The 16,545-nt window shown below is 46.5% G+C and overlaps 1 protein-coding gene across 3 annotated transcripts in view; it reads right to left on the bottom strand.

The window, feature by feature from the left end:
* Positions 1-2,966, bottom strand: part of TRAPPC9 (trafficking protein particle complex 9) — a 575,975-nt gene extending 573,009 nt beyond the window's left edge. For all 3 annotated transcript variants that reach the window (XM_032592000.1, XM_032592002.1, XM_032592001.1), the window contains exon 1: positions 2,862-2,966. The gene's annotated coding sequence lies outside the window, so the exon portion shown is untranslated. The remainder of the gene's footprint in view (positions 1-2,861) is intronic.
* Between the last annotated feature and the right edge of the window lie 13,579 nt (positions 2,967-16,545).

The following is a 16,545-nucleotide window of genomic DNA, read 5'->3' as shown; positions in this document are numbered from 1 at the left end:
GATGGCTCAGAGCCTGGAGCCTGTTTCCGATTCTGTGTCTCCCTCTCTCTCTGCCCCTCGCCCGTTCATGCTCTGTCTCTCTCTGTCCCAAAAATAAATAAACGTTGAAAAAAAAATTTAAAAAAAAAAAAAAATAAAAAAAAAAATAAACAAACTTAAAAAAAAAAAAAGAGGCAGGTGTGTTACAGGCACAGATCCACCTGAAGATGGGTGGACGGGGGGTCCTGGACATGGGTATCAGGACAGGTGTTCCGTTTCCCTAGCCTCAAGTAAAATGAGAAAAACCAGAATAAAACTAACCTTACATAAATTTAGTAGGTGCTTTACAAATATTCACTACTATTGTAATTGATGGTAATGAGCTTCCACATTTTTTGGCCTTAAAACACCCTGGTTTTTACAAAATGTTGGTGAGAATAGATGGCGGTTATTTTTCCATTGTCCTATCTAGGCCAACACTAACACTGGCATGCCTGTCTCTGACCCCCAGTTTTTCGGAATTTACGAATCTATGAAATCTAAACAAATAAGTCACCCTGAACCAAATGATCCCTCTGGGTCCCTTCCAGTTCTAACAAGGCACTAAAAGACACCAGCAATCAAATCCACGCCCCAGGTCAACAAACCTTCCAGCAGCCTCACGCAAGGATTATCCCTGAGGCGGCTCAGTTTCAGCACACTTCTTCACTTTTGCCCCAAATTCAAAATACACATCTAACACAGGAGGAAACTGGTCTCACGCAAGCTGGAGAAAAGAAATCCACTGGGCTCTCTATAACGTGCCCTACTGAGATTTCCCATCAATCCTAAGAAAGAAGTATTATTGTCTTTAATCTTACAGATGAGGTAAGGCTCAGTCATTCTGCTCACCATCTCCTAATAGTTAAGTGACAAGCTGGCACCAGGTGCCAGGTTCATGCTTTTCCACTGGCTTCTTCAAGGGAGGTGATGAAATAAGACCCAGCATTGAGCCAGTCGTAGTGCCTGAGACTCATCTAACACAATATTAAAACATCAAAACTACATTTCTTCAACATGGTAGTTCCCCCAAAAGCTAAACATAAAGCTACCGTATAAACAGCAATTCTACCCGGAGGTACCTACCAAAGAGATTCGAAAACATACGCCCACGCAAAAACTTGTCCACAAATGTTCGCAGCGGCCTTATTCTTAATAGTCAAAAAATGGAAACACCACCAGTGTCCATCAACTGATGAACGGATAACCAGAATGTGGTCTATCCAACAATAGGCTATTACTCAGCCATAAAGGGAACAAAGTACTGATGATACAGCTACCACATGGGTGAACGTTGAAGACATGCTACGTGAAAGACAGCCAATCACAAAAGGCCACACACTGTATGACTCCACTTATATGAAATGCCCACAACATGCACATCCGTGGAGACAGAAGGTAAACTAGGGGCTGCAGGACCAGAGAATAAGTCGCTAGCAAGGAGAAAGGAGTTCTTTTTGAACTGATAAAAAATGTTCTGATACGACGATGGTTGCACGACTGTGAATATAGCAGAACCATGCGGCTGTACATTTTAAATGGGTGGATTTTGTGGTATGTGAGTGATAGCTCAATAAACCAGTTATTTAAAAAATTGCGTTTCTTGGGGCGCCTGGGTGGCTCAGTCGGTTGAGCGTCCAACTTCGGCTCAGGTCATGACCCCACAGTTCGTGAGTTCCAGCCTCACGTGGGGCTCAGTGCTGAGGGCACAGAGCCTGGAGCCTGCTTGGGGTCCTAGGTCTCCCTCTCTCTCTCTCTCTCTGCCCCTCCCCCACTTAGGAGCCTGCCCCCCCCCCCAACTCATGTTCTCTCTCTCTCTCTCAAAAACAAACATTTTAAAAAATTTAAATAATAAAATAAAATAATAATTAATAAATAAGTAGTTATACTTCTTGACAACTATTTTTCCCTCTATACTACGAGTCTGCCACACAATTTAAGAAAAACAAACAGAACCCTGCCAGGAGATCTTTAGTGTGGCAATATTCCTGGGTCTCCAACATCATGCCTCCGATGCTGTTGTGTCATGTTCCCAAGCACTCGCTGGGCTGGATTAGGAACTGGCTGCAATTATTTTTCAAAAATTGCCAGTCACTAGTTTAAACTGGGGGGGGGGCGGGGGGGGGGCGGGGGGGGGCGGGGGGGGGGCGGGGGGGGCGGGGAGCGGTGATGGATGGAGGATGTCACAGCCCCACGCCTTCAGTTCATTTTGAACTAAACCGAGCCCTGTTCAACATTTTAATCCCTCTCTCTAGAAAAAAAACATAGGAACTCAACAAGCACCCTGTCTGAACACCAGAAAACCGTGGGTTAAAAGACATCTGTGCCGGCGGTTCCCGAGAAGAAGAGGAGCGTAGGCAAGCAGAGTGCGGGCACGCGTCTGTCCCCGCCACCCCAGTGGGGTCAGCCGGAGTTGACCACGCGAAGATCTCATCCCGGGGAAGAGCGCCTGCGGGCGCCGAGCTCACTCGGAGGCACTCTCTACCCCGCGCAGAGCCAGGATGGCAGGCACAGGGGGGAAGCCCCGGGCAGGCCGGGCGCCCCGCCGGGAGAGAGACCGGCGCCCGCCGGGGGTCCCCAGACCCGGCTCGGCGCAAGAGGGGAGGGGGCCGCCGCCGCGCGCCGCGGAGAGCAGGGCCCGGGACCCCAGGGTGGCAGGTGCGGACGCGGCCCTGGACACGTGTGCTGCGGGAGCCGGGCAGGGTCACGGGCTGGGGCGGGTGCGAACTGGACCCCGGCCCGGGCAGGTGCGGGCTCACTCGCGCCGTCGCTCGCCGCCACACACAGGCAGCCCTCCCGCAGCCGGCCGAACCCCGGCCCGGAGCCCCCCACCTCGCACTTACACAGCCGGCGCCCCGGGCCCGGAGCAGGAGCCGACGGCCTGGCGGGCGGCGGAGCCGAGCAGCCTCTGCGGCCGCTCCCCCTACTCAGAGCTGGCGCTTCCTACCGGCGGCCGCGCCGGCACCCTCCTGCGCATGCGCGGGGCCAGTCCGGGCCCGGGCTCCGCTCCGGGTTTTACGAGAGACGCGGAGGGCCGCAGGGAGGGGGAAGAGAGAGGGGAAAGGAGAGGAGAGGGGAAGGGAGGGAAGGGACCGCAGATACCGGGAGAAAGCCTCCCCTCCTGGGTCGCCACACCCCGCAGGGTGTGTGTCTCAGCGCCACTTTCTAACCCCCTCGAGGCGCGCTGCTCAAACTTCAACGCCCCTGCCGAGGCCCGGCAAGACCCCTAAAGTGTCAGCCCACCGCCCCCTCCCCCTGCCAGGCTCCCCTCCGCCCCGGGGACCAAACACCCACAGAAGGGATCGCTGATGTTCAGAACTACCTGTTGGCTGTAGAAGTTCTCCTTTTGCAGGCTTGGAAACTGAGGCACGCGCGGTCTAAGCGTCCTCCTGGGCGTGCTTCACCCGCGCAGCAGCCGGGCTGGGCAGGGGCGCGAGGTGAAAGGTCAGAGCCAGAGCAGGAGCGTGGTCCGATCCCTCGTGGGTGGAACCTCTACCCCCCTGGAGGGCCCCAGCAATCCATCCGCACCCAGCCCCCACCGACCCCGAAATGTACCGGGGGCGGGGCAGCTGTTCCAGAGGGCAGAAGCCACTTAAGGATTTAAACTTCTCTATTTTAAAAATAAATTTAAAAGGAATTTACATACATACCTTAGATCATCCACAGCATGTTTGGAAAGACACACAAGGAATTGTTAATGGTGCATCTCCAGAAAGGGCTTCGAGAACTGAGGGTGGTGGAGGGAGACATTCCTTCCCTTGTGCATCTTTGTGTTCTGTTTAAATATTTTACCATGAGCATGTATTTCTTTTTCAATTAAAAAAAAAAATGTTTCTAGGGGCACCTGGCTGGATCAGTCGGTTAAGCGTTGGACTCTTGATCTCAGCTCAGGTTTTTATGTCAGGGTCCTGAGTTGAATCCTTGCATTGGGCTCCCAGCTGGCGATGAAGTCTACTTAAATTTAATTAATTAATTCTTTTAATGTAATAGAAGACCAGAACGGTCCCCTCAACAAATACAGCAGCCATGAAAACCCATGTTTGCTTTGAGTCAGGCAAGCATTTATTGCCTCTTTGCTACGTGCCCAGTGCTGTTTTATGACTTACTTTATTATTCATGTTTTCTATAAAATAATAAAATGCTATCCCTCATCCTCATCCAGGGCCAGTGGAAAACCAATTGAGTTTTTATTGAATTGTTTTCCAAAGAGTAGGAATGAGTTATAAGCAGAACAGATCTTCAGGGAAAAACGAGTAGAGCAGATTTCCAGCATACCAGAGAACCAGGAAGTGTTTTCAACAGAGGCACACAGGGACTGAGCGAGAGCGCCTTCATGACAACACAAAAAGATGCCCATAGTGCCTGCTCCATGGCACCAGGAGCGAATGCTGACAGTTACAGAAAACAGCCATCTACTGGGCCACCCTTGATGGAGGTCTGTGTGCCAGGAGTAGAGCTCCATGACTTAGCTCACACTGTCTTCATAACCTCCATGCAGAGTAGCTATTCTTAGTGTTGATGTCCAGAAAGGACACACCGCTTGGCTGCGGTTACACAAATGGCTGGTGTCATTTAGGGATTCAAATCCAGGGCTGTCTGACTCCATGGCCTGTGCTCTTTCCATAGTCTTCCTCTGTTCTTATTCTCTAAATGAATAAGACAAGCAATTAAAAAGCGAGACTGAAAGCTGGCAAAAGGAAACACTGCTATTTTAGTACAGTGTTTCTCTGTTTACAGTGCACTCACTTATACTAATTTATTTTATTGTTCCAGCAAGTCTGTGAGAGAGAGAGAGAGAGGGAGAGAGAGAAGGAGACTAGCTACATTTTTACCAACGAGAAAGCTGAGGCCAGAGAATGTAGGGGCTGGCATTCAAATGGATCCATGGGGCTGTCCACACCAGTCCAGGGCTGTCTTGCTCCTGGAGTTGTGCCCCTTTCATAGCTTTAACATTTCCCGGGTGTCTCATCTGAATGTTCAGAATTCAAAGAAGATCACAAAATCTGCTCGGACTGAAAGGAGCCTCTAAAGTAATCAGGTCCAACCTCACCCATACCAGATCCCTTCTACAAAAGTCTTAGTGGAGGTGGAAAGTTTGATGATACAGAGCTCTATTAGGAAGTTCTCCAATAAAATGAGGCAGAATTTGAGGCTTATCAGAAACATCCCAAAGATGAGGACCAACGCCCCGGAGGCTTTGTGGAGTTGAGAACCGTCACTGAGAGCACCTACCCCATCACTCACTAACTACACAACCTCAATGTCTTCATCCATAAAACGAGGATAATCACTTCATGGGCGGTCGCCAGGTTTCAATAAAATCACATAGGAGAAAGCGTGTTGAGACACAGTGGGGCAGACTGGGGTTCCATCTCAACACAGTCACATGCTGCTTCTTCAGCTTTGGGAGAGGGTGAACACATACCTTGATTTCTCTGAAACAATCCCAGTTTATGCCTGTTGTCCTGACTACAAGTGTTCTGGTCAAGCGATATGATCTCCCCACTTTGGGCCAAGTCCATCACCCCTCAGGATTTCTGATCCCCCAAGAGCATAAAGGGTTCCTTACCCCTCTCCATGTTGTAGGGCTTTGTTCTACCCTGCAGTCTAGTCAAACACGCCTGTAGTGCCCTGTCTCACTTGGGCTCTCTAATTCCCAAGCGAAAAGGGAAGAGGTTCATTTTGTTAGCTACAACTACCTAATACCACTAAACACCAGCCACTGGAGCCGGTCTTTCCCATCTATTCCCTCACAGTAATAAAATCACAAAAGCCACTACTTACCTGGCAGGTAACGTGCAATATGCTGATCACAAAATTTCTCGTAACCCTCATGAGGACTTTACGAGGTAGGTTGTTCTGATTTAGGGGGACTAAGCAATAACATCCCTGTTGTCCCCTCCTGAGTGTGGAACAATTGGGAAACAAGACACAGAGTCAGACAGCGGATATTTACAACTCAGTTTTATTACCACTGTGTTGGTTCGACAGGGTGCTTTGGACCTGGAGGCCAAACTTTGATTTTGGTTTACGAAATCCTTCACCTTCGCATTACTCAGACTCGAGTCTTAGCCAGCGCTGGACAACCAGAGGCCAGAGAGAGTGAGGGGCAAAGCCGGGATTCAAACCAAGAGAAGCGCCAAAGCTCAGGTTAAACTTCACGACACCCGCGCGAAGAGCTACACTCTTTTCCGAGGTAAAGCCTTTCAGTGTTCCACTGCTGCTTTGGGGCGCGGGAGCTCTCCGCTGAGGTCCTTGCAGGAGGATGGGATGGGTGTCCCCTCCCTTTGCAAGGGCGGAGAAGAGAGGCGACACGGTTGCAAAGGAGGGAGCCAGCCAAATCGTGGACTCCTGGAGTCCGACTCGGGTCTAAATCCCCAGCGCCGAGCACAAGCTCCGACACAACGTACTCTCAGGGAAAGTTGAGTGAATCAATCCATTCTATGAATGAGCGAATGAATGAAACTCCAGAGCCCGCCAGAGGTCGACAGCGGGTCGGATAGCGGGGCTTCTAACTGACCAATCAAAGCCTTCGCTCGCGCGACACGCCCCACCACTGACACGCCCCCGGCCCGCCCGTCTGCAATCCCACGGGCTGCGCAGAAATCCCGGAGCAGCGGATCAGTAAACCTGCGTCGGTGGGAAGTGCGCATGCTCTAGATCTGGCAGCTAGGCGTCCTTTAACCGCGGCGCCCAGGGGGCGGATTTGAAAGCGACTGGCAGGACGACGGAAGCCAAGCTCCACCTGCGTCCCCAACAGCTCCTCCCGCAGAATCCGAGTTGGCTGTTGGCTAATCCCAACCCCGTCACGACAGCCCAGCTACACAGGGAGAGATGCTCCCAATTGGAACCTCTCCACAGGCCGCAGGGTACGCGACGAGAGGCCGGAAGTGACGAATGGGCGCGAGCGCCGGGACCGCGGTTCGTCGCTCGTTGCCAGGGAAACCTGGCCAGTCGCGGGCGTTCCGAGTGCGTCAGCGGCTCCGAGGTCCCCGCGCGGGGCGGGCCAGCTGCAGGCCGGGTGGGACCTACGGCCTGACTCTTGGGCACGCCCTTTTCCGCCCAGAAATACGCGACAGGGGAACCCGACGCAGGGGGGTGGGAGGCGGAGGGTCCTGCGCCCGTCTCCCTCTGCAGCGGGGCGACCCGCCCACCCGGCTGCTGGGCGTTCAAAGCCCAGGCCTGGACTTCGGGGTAAACCCGCGGCCCTTTTCTCGCCCCGTCTAAGCCATCCCCTTCTGCGCCTCCTGGTGTTTTCGGTGTGGTCCTTCGGCGCAGAGGACGCTCCCCCCAGCACAGGGCTGCCCCCCGACCTTCCGCTGCAGGGCACCTTCCCCGGCGGCGCCGGTCCCGGACTGATGGGTTTCCTCTTTGAACCGCCCTGTGCTCCCTCACACTTTCTTCTAGAAGTGCACAGTCGTTTCGTTTTACAGAGACCGGTTCTTTGTCCCCAACGAGCTTGTGTGGGGGAACACTGTTTTGGGTTAACGTTTTTACGTAATTTCAAAGTCACAGGAAACTGGCGCAGAATTGTAAAAAGAACTCCCATACACTCTCTCTCCTTATTCACCAATGATTTACATTTTTGCCAAATTTGTTTTTTATCATTCTCTGGATAGATAGATATAGGTATCCATGAACATATCTGAGCTGTGTACTTTGTAGCTATTTCCCCCTGTTGCAATTAGTTGTCAGATCTTTTATCTGGAACGGTTTCTCAGTCTTTCTTTGCTTTCGTGACTTTAATATGTTGGAAGAATGCAGGCCAGCTATTTTCTAGACCGTTCCTCAATTTGAGTTTGTCTAATGCTTTCTCCTGATTAAATTCGGGTTATGTCTTTTTTTTTTTTTTTTTTAAATGCCATAGAAATGGTGTAAGCCCTTAGTGCCTGTGGTCTCAGTCCACTCTTGATGTTGGTTTGTCCCATTGTGATAACTGGTCACTTGGCTAAGGTGGAGCTTGCTGTCTCTCCCCTGTAAATTTATTCCTCTTCCTGTTGTGATAAGTAATTTGCGAAAAGATACTTTGAAACTACATAAATAGCGCATTTTCCTTCAAACTTTCAGCAACGAACTTAACATCCACGGGAATCTCAAGAATGATTGCCAAACAGCCTAGTAATGCCTACAATATACTGTTTACTACATTTCAAACAATGCAAATGAGCCGTGGCATTTTCTCAGAAATGACATGTGTTCTACCAGATAGTAGGTGATCAGTAAATATCATTTACTATGTTAGGTTTCGTTCTTTTATATATTAATAAAGAGGCTTCCTGTTTCATGAAGGATAATTAGAAGCATCATGTTAATTTGACATTCAGATCATTCTTGTTCCTGCTAGCATCTACCTCTGTGCCTGTCATATATTAGCAATAAGTTCTTGGAATCAACAAAGGAAAACATCCCCAAACACACACACACAGAAACTACATACGCTGAAGACTGAAAAGTTATAAATTTGAGCAGCTAATACTTATGAGTTCTCACCAATACATGGTGGTAATTTATAGAACCAGAGAGATTTAAAGATAAATTATATTCAACTTAAGAAAATCGGATTTTACATTTTTAAATCTTTTTTAAACTGCACCCCTAGGATCCCACTGAGGACCCGCAATGGCCACCCTGTCCTCTCACACATTTTACATTTCAAAATAAAGTTTAAATAAGGGAAAAAATATTTTTAAGAGAAAAATCCTGAGAAGGGGGAAATCATAGGTAGCTGCAATTCCATATGTGACCACCAGGTGGAGGAATAAGCTAAGTAGCTACTAAAAAACAATACAAAACAAAACAAAAAAACCAAGCATCTTGTCTGGCCTGAGTTAGGATCTAACTGCCTTAAATTGCCTACAAAGCCTTGGATTTTGTCAGTTTGTCAGGGAAGGCTGGGGCAATCAGTTCTGGGCAAATTCATAGTCTACTGAAGCTGAAAGCAATTCACAAGAGAAAGCTGAATTGGTTAATGGTTTAATTCTTGAACTCAGTGGTTTGAGAATTCAACTGTTTTATATTATATTATATTATATTATATTATATTATATTATATTATATTATTATTTATATCATATTGTATCATTATTTTATATGTTACATATAAGATAATATGTAATAATCCAATTGGAAATGTATGTTGTATATTATATATATTACAGATGTTATTATAATTCAAGTCATAGTATTCTTTATACCTTTTGTGTGTTTTAAATATTACAGCATTAAGGCTAATTTTTATTTTTATTATTATTGGGTTTTTTTCGTTTTAGAGAGTGTGTGTGAGCAGGGGAAGGGGTGGGGCAGAGGGAGAGCAACAGAATCTTAAACAGGCTCCATACTCAGCACAGAGCCCAATGCAGGGCTCAGTCCCACAACTCTGCAATCATGATGCTCAACCAGCTGAACCACCGAGGTGCCCCTAAGGCCAATTTTTAAAGGAAAGACTGAGGCCGTGTCTCTACTGTCTGCCAACTTGATACGGGATATATCTGAATTATTCAAAGAACATCAATTAAATTATTCAAAAAACATTGATCAAGTGGAAGGGTATTTTTAACTTCAATTATCCATACCTTTTCCATTTCTTCTTTCTCTGAAGCAGAGAAAGAGGATTCAGATTGCTTTTGAAACAGTAGAATGGTGGTTACCAGGGGCCGGGGGTTGTCGAAATTGCAGAGACATTGGTCAAAGGGTACAAGCTTGCAATTAGAAGATGAATAAGTTGTAGTATATTGTTGAAATAGAATAAGTTGTAGAATAATGCTGTAGTATATTCTTCAAAGTTGCTAAGAAACTAGATCATACATGTTCCCACCACCACAAGGAAACGATAAGTATGAGATGGGATGTGTTAGCTAACACAACAGCAGTAAACCTATTGCAACATACAAGTGTAACCAGTCAACATGCTGCATACCCTAAACTTACACAATGTTATATATCAGCTGTATCTCAATTTAAAATAAAAAAAAAGAGAGAGAGGAGGGGCCCCTGGCTGGTCCAGTCAGCAAAGCATGGGACTCTTGATCTCAGGGTCGTGAGTTTGAGCCTCATGTTGGGAGTAGAGATTACTTTAAAAATAGATATATACTTTTTAATGGGGTGCCTAGGTGGCTCAGTCGGTTAAGCATCCGACTTCAGCTCAGGTCATGATCTCACAGCTCATGGGTTCAAGCCCCACGTCGGGCTCTGTGCTGACAGCTCAGAGCCTGGAGCCTGCTTCGGATTCTGTGTCTCCAGTCTTTCTCTGCCCTCCCCCATTTGTGTGCTCTCTCTCTCTTAAAAAATGAATAAACATTTAAATTTTTTAATTTTTTAAATAAAAAAGAGGATTCATATCAAACTGAATCAATGCTAATGGGACAACTTTAAATCATGCACCACCTGACAGGACGCAGTAAAGGGAACATAGCATCACTTCTGTGATGTTTCTGCGAAAGATGCACAACCTGGATTTAATCATGAAGAAACAACAGATGAGCCAAAATTAGGGACATTCCACAGAAGAGCTGACCTTTGATCTTGAAAAGCAAGTGTTGAGGTCATACAAGTGAAGGACAGACTGAGGAACCATTCCAGATTAGAGAAGAAGAAACAGACAAGACAACTAAAAGTCACACATGACTCTGGACTGGATCATTCTGCTAGAAGGAGGAGGAGGAGGAGGAGGAGGAGGGGAAGGAGGAGGAGGGGGAGGAGGAGAAAGGAAGAAAAGGAGCGGTGGGTAAAACTTGAACAGAGTCAGTCTGAGAATCAGACCATACTCATGTATCAATGATACTAATGTATCAACGCTAATGTCCTGATTTTGATGGTTGTGGTTTATGCAGGAGAATGTCTTTGTGGAAAGTACACACTCACCTCTCTAGGGGTGTTGAGGCAACAGGTCAGCCATGCACACTAAAATGGTTCAGGAATAAATTATGTGTACTATACTTGAAACAAGTTTGCACTTGTTGAAAAATCATTAAAAAGAGAATTCCAAAGAAAGTCCAAGCAGTAAAAATACATTACAATTTCCTGGCCTGACTCAGAGGTACTGAATGACAACACTGGAGCTGTGGCCTTAAAATGTGTATTTTTAAAAGCACAGTCAGGTTTGGAAAGTAGTTCCAAGGCCACAGAAAAGGAAGAATAATCTGTACCTACAGACCAATCTCCTTCCACCTTCCTTTCCCTGAGATCATCGCTGGGGCAGTTTAAGAAATCTGTTCCACACGAGTTGCCTGGTTCGATGAGACCTTCTGAGGCTCCCAGAAGGAAGGACTTCCGGGGGCCCCAGCCTGGTCCAGGGCTGCACCCTTGCTGTCCCCTGTGTTAAGACACAGCCTCAGGTTAAGGAAGCTGAGGTGGTGATGGCAGGTCCTGGGGGCCCCCTTCCCCTCCCTCATCATCCCCAGGAAAACTGCTGTAGCTCTCCTCTTTCCTTTTCTGCCTGGACCCAAATGCCATCCCAGCTTCCCCTCGTGAGTCCTTATGTGCCCATACAACCCCTAAAAGATACTTCAAGGAGCCCCAGGACAGCCACCTTCAATAGGACCTTACAAGGGCTTCAAAAATCGCTCCCCATGGTTACACATAACTCTGAAGATACTAAAAGCCAATAGATCGTATTCTTCAAATGGGTAAATTGTGTGCCTTGTGACTTCTATCTCAATAAAGTTGTTTTCTTTTAAGTTTATTGATTTATTTTGAGAGAGAGAAAGAGAGAGAGAGAACAAGCAGGGGAGGGGCAGAGAGGGTGGAACAGAGGATTCAAAGCGGGCTCTGTGTTGACAGCAGAGAGCCCGATGCGGGACTCCAACTCACGAACCGTGAGATCATGACCTCAGCCAAAGTCAGACGCTTAACCAACAGAGCCCTCAATGAAGTTATTTAAAAAACTCACTCCCTGCCTGCCAGTCTCACCCCTGCCGTCCCACCCTGACGCCCTGGTTCAGTTTCCTGAGTGTCATTCTTCCCACACCTCTGAGTTCTCCAAGACGCTGTCCTCTCTCCTCCCTACAATGCCCATCTGGCAAATTTCTACTCACTCTTGGAATCTGAACTCAAGACCTTCACCCTCTGGGAAGCCCCCTTGACTTTCCAAGCAAAGGAAGTTACTCTGTCCTCAGGGCTCCCTCCACCACCCCGCTGTGTCTCTTTGTTGTAAGACTTCCCACTCCGTGCTGTGATTGACTGTTCCCTGACCTTCTCTAGCACGGGGACCAGAATGAGTAAGGGCTTCAGTGGAAAGTTGTTTCATGAGTAAAACGTAATGATGTTGGAATATGGGCTGCAGCCCAGAGAAAGCAGGCTTGACTCAGAAACCCTGGGTGGGCAAAGATAACATCTTTATGTTATCCCAGGGGCCTCAAGGAATAAAGTAGCATTTGACAAAGAAGACAGTCATTAATAGTCAGAATCACCTATTTTATTATGTTGTACTAAAATCAGCTACCATTTATTGATTGCCTAAAATATGCAGATACTATTCTAAGAACTCTATGCATTGTCTTGTTTTAGGGGACTCAACCCCTACTGAAAATCGCAATGTCCACACGCACTCTTAGACTACCTCTGCAGTGGGAGAATGGAGTCTCTACCCACTCCTAAGGGAGAGTAAGAGCAAGGAGGGAAGCCGCAGGTAACACCAGAAGTGGCAAAGCCCGTGCCTGAGCTCTGCCCCTATGTTACAAGTATGTGAAAGTATAATTTTCAAAAAGTGAAAAACAAATATAGGGAGAATAACAGCATTCAGGCCTATCCTCCCACTGTCGACCTACCAGAAAATGGGAAGGACGGGGGTCTGGGGGGCTCAGTGGGTTAAGTGTCTGACTCTTGATCTCGGCTCAGGACATGATCTCGTGGTTCGTGAGATTGAGCCCCGTGTCGGGCTGTGCACTGACAGACTGCTTGGGACTGTGTCTGTCTCTTTCTCTCTGCTCCCCCCCTCCCCATGCTCACTCCCTATCTCCCTCTCTTTCTCCAAATAATAAACTGAAAAAAAGAAAGGAAGAAAAAAGAAGGAAGAAAGAAAGAAAGAAAGAAAGAGAAAAGAGAAAGAGAAAGAAAGAAAAAAGAAAGAAAGAAAGAAAGAAAGAAAGAAAGAAAGAAAGAAAGAAAGAAAGAAAAAGAAAGAAAGAAAGAAAGAAAAACTGGGAGGAAAAAAGCCTGTGTTCAGACCCCAGGACAGGGCGGCTCCCAGACAGAAGAGAAACAAAAGAGGACCTGTGTGTGATCACCGCCTTCCTGCCTGGAGTGCACGCCTGACCCACGGCCCAGACAGGGGTAACTCAAAGCCCACCAGTTCCACCGTGTTGAGGACACAGAGACTGAAAGGAGAGGACTGGGGACAGCTACCCCCAAAGTTGCCCATGAGTTCCCGGACTGGGCACCCAGGAGCACCCGCACAGGAAGAGCACAAACCCTCCCTCTCCCCTTACCGGGTCCTGGCCGGTGCGCTGTGCCTGAGGCTTGCTGGCAGGAATGTAACACGATGCAAAGGCTTTGGTGTTAAGATGTGGCCAGTTCCGTTAGACACACACACATTTGCTGTACGATCCAGTCGTTCCCCTCTTAGGAAGAGGGACAAAAACCTACGTCCACGAATGTTACAGCCACTTCATTCCTGATGGTCACCAATGGGAAATAACCCAGTGTTCATCAGCAGGAAAATGGGACAATCGAGAGCAAGAGAAAGGAGAAACTACCGACACCTGCCGCCGTGCGGAGGTCTCTCCTCCTTGTGCTGGTGACAGACAGTCTGACGCAGAAGAGTAAATGACTTCATTTACACGAGACTCTAGAAAAGACGCATCTCACCTACCCTGACATGAGACATCACGTGTTGCCTGGGGCCCAGATCGGAGTTGACTGGAAAGGGGCACAGGGGCTTTCTGGGTTGACGGAAATGTCTGTACTTTGATCGTGCCGGTGGTCTGCAGGTGGTGGGTGCACTGACCAAATCTCATTGACTTGCACACTTCAAATGGGTACATTTTATCATGTGTAATAACGTACGCAGTCAAATTGATAACAAGTACACAAAATGAACCTGAAGCAAATCAAAACTCCCCGGAAGAAATAATACAGAAATAAGGCTGCAAAATGAATACAAAATAAAGCTCTAAGTTTCGGACTGCAACGTTGCATCTCTATGAGACGACATTCATTTGCCTTGCTCTAGCTCAAAAACCCGCGTGTCCTATCAGTTTTCTAGAATTGAACACCTGACCTCACGTATTTATTAAAGCCCCAATTTACTCCACCAGACTGACCCTCCCCAGCGCTCAGCAGGACTCTGAAAGAACGCATGGTAAACTCTGTCTCATTTCCAAGTGTTGGATGATTTTTCCTTACAATTAGAATTTTTGAGACGTGTCAAAAGCGTGCTGGGGAGAAAACCAATTTTCTCCAAAGCCTTTTTGTTGGCTTTTATTGTTCTCAGCAATGAGAAAGGGTTTGTGAGATATTTTTACTCTCCCCCACCACACACACACACACCAGCTCAGACTGTAACTCATTTGCATACCCTGCACGATTTCAGTGAAGAAGAGAAAAAGTTTCTTTTGGCAAAAAAAAAAAAAAAAAGAAAAGTCTCATTTTGCTTTTGACAGATCAATGTTATATGTAGACATGTTACTTTATAAAATTTTCGTAAGCATTATTCAGACTCAGCGGGCAATTATTTTCATGAACATTTCCCAAAATATTATTGGATGCTGTAAATTAATATATATATTTTTTTTACTTGGCAAAGGTGAACCAGGATTAACAACATTTCAATTTTCCCACCTTCTTCTGAGTATGCTGGGTTAAACAGGATGCTTCTTTGTCAAAAGTAGCAAGTATATTTAAGAGTCCTGTGCTAGAAGTCCAGAGAATTGAGAGGCACTGCGATAGCACATTTCTTCTATTCCCATCTACTTATTACTATTTTAATGTCTTTTTTTAAGTTTGTTTATTTATTTTGAGAGAGAGAAAGAGAGCACAAAAGCAGGGGAGAGGCAGAGAGAGAGAGAGAGAGAGAGAGAGAGAGAGAGAGAGATGGAGAGAGAGAATCCCAAGCAGGCTCCACGCTCTCAGTGCAGAGCCTATGCAGGACTTGAACTCATGAACCGTGAGATCCTTGAGCAGAAATGAAGAGTCAGATGTTCAACCAACTGAGCCACCCAGGGACCCCTCCCATCTACTTATTTATGGGAATAAGTTTCTCAACATTTACACATAAAGCTAAAATTAGGGATAGGATTGGTGCTGGATTTCTCTCTTCCAAGCAAAAAATAAAACTGTGGGGGTGCTTGGCTGCCTCAGGGTTGTGAGATCAAGCCCCATGTTGGACACAAAGCTTAGCTTAAAAAAAACATTTGCAGATTCATAAAATAACTTTAACATGTTTATTTTGCTATGAGATTTATTTCCAATGAAACCTTTATGTCAATTTAATATTTATCCATATTTATAATATATTTGTGATGCTTTGGTCAATTGTGTGCCCGTGGTGACTTTAATGATAAGTCCACAAAAAAGAAAAACATTCAAATTCGTAGAATCTGTGGGCTTTGGAAGTTTAAAGTTGTTTTTAAATGTCAATTTGTGTAGATATCTTTATCAAAAGGAAATATGTCAGGTGATCAGTAAAAGAATGAAACTCAGGGGGGCACCTGGGTAGGTTGAGTGTCCGACTCTTGGGTTTCAGCTCAGGTCATGATCTCATGATCATGACATTGACCCCAAGTCAGTCCATGGTCTGCACCCAGCCTGCTTGGGATTCTCTCTCTCCCCCTCTCTCTGCCCCTCCCCAACTCACAAACATACATGTGTGAACTCTCTCTCTCTCTCTCTCTCTCTCTCTCTCTCAAAAATAAATAAATAAACTGAAAAGAAAAGAAAAGAAAAGAAAAAGAATAAAGCCTGGTGTGGGAAATGGAACAGGAATAGGACTTCAAGTTTCAAGGACAGTTTGTTTCCAGGGGGTTATGACACCTGGTATCTACATTCTACTTGGATGCAGTTAAAAGCAACATTTAAAAAATGTTTATTTATTTATTTAGAGAGAGTGTGAGACAGGGGCAGAGAGAGAGGGAGAGAGAGAATCCCAAGCAGGCTCTGCACTGATAGGGGCTCAAACTCATGAACTGTGAGATCATGACCTGTGCCGAAGTCAAGAGTCAGAGGCTGAACCAGCTGAGCCACCCAGGAGCCCCTAGTGACATTTTTGTGTTAAAATTTCAGTATTTATAAATGCTGGAATTTACGTCCTTTGCAACTGCTTAAATTGAAAACATTTAGATATCTACATAAAACCCACTAAAAAACATATGTCATTTTTGAGAATTCTTCAAAAAATCTTACAGTCATTGGTGAAGTATAACAACTTCTCAGGAAATGTAATACCAGTCAAGACGGGGGTAAATTTAAGCTTCGACATGTCCCTTCTGTTCCAAATCACAGCAATATGGAGAACATACAAAAGAAGGAAATTTAAAAATACATAAAATAATAACCCAAAAAATACGGCACATAATCCCCTTGATGGGAAACAGA

Source organism: Lynx canadensis, chromosome F2 (genome assembly GCF_007474595.2).
Source record: "Lynx canadensis isolate LIC74 chromosome F2, mLynCan4.pri.v2, whole genome shotgun sequence".
NCBI lineage: Eukaryota > Metazoa > Chordata > Mammalia > Carnivora > Felidae > Lynx > Lynx canadensis.
The sequence above is the reverse complement of the archived record's forward strand: the minus strand, read 5'-3'. Positions and strand labels throughout refer to the sequence as shown.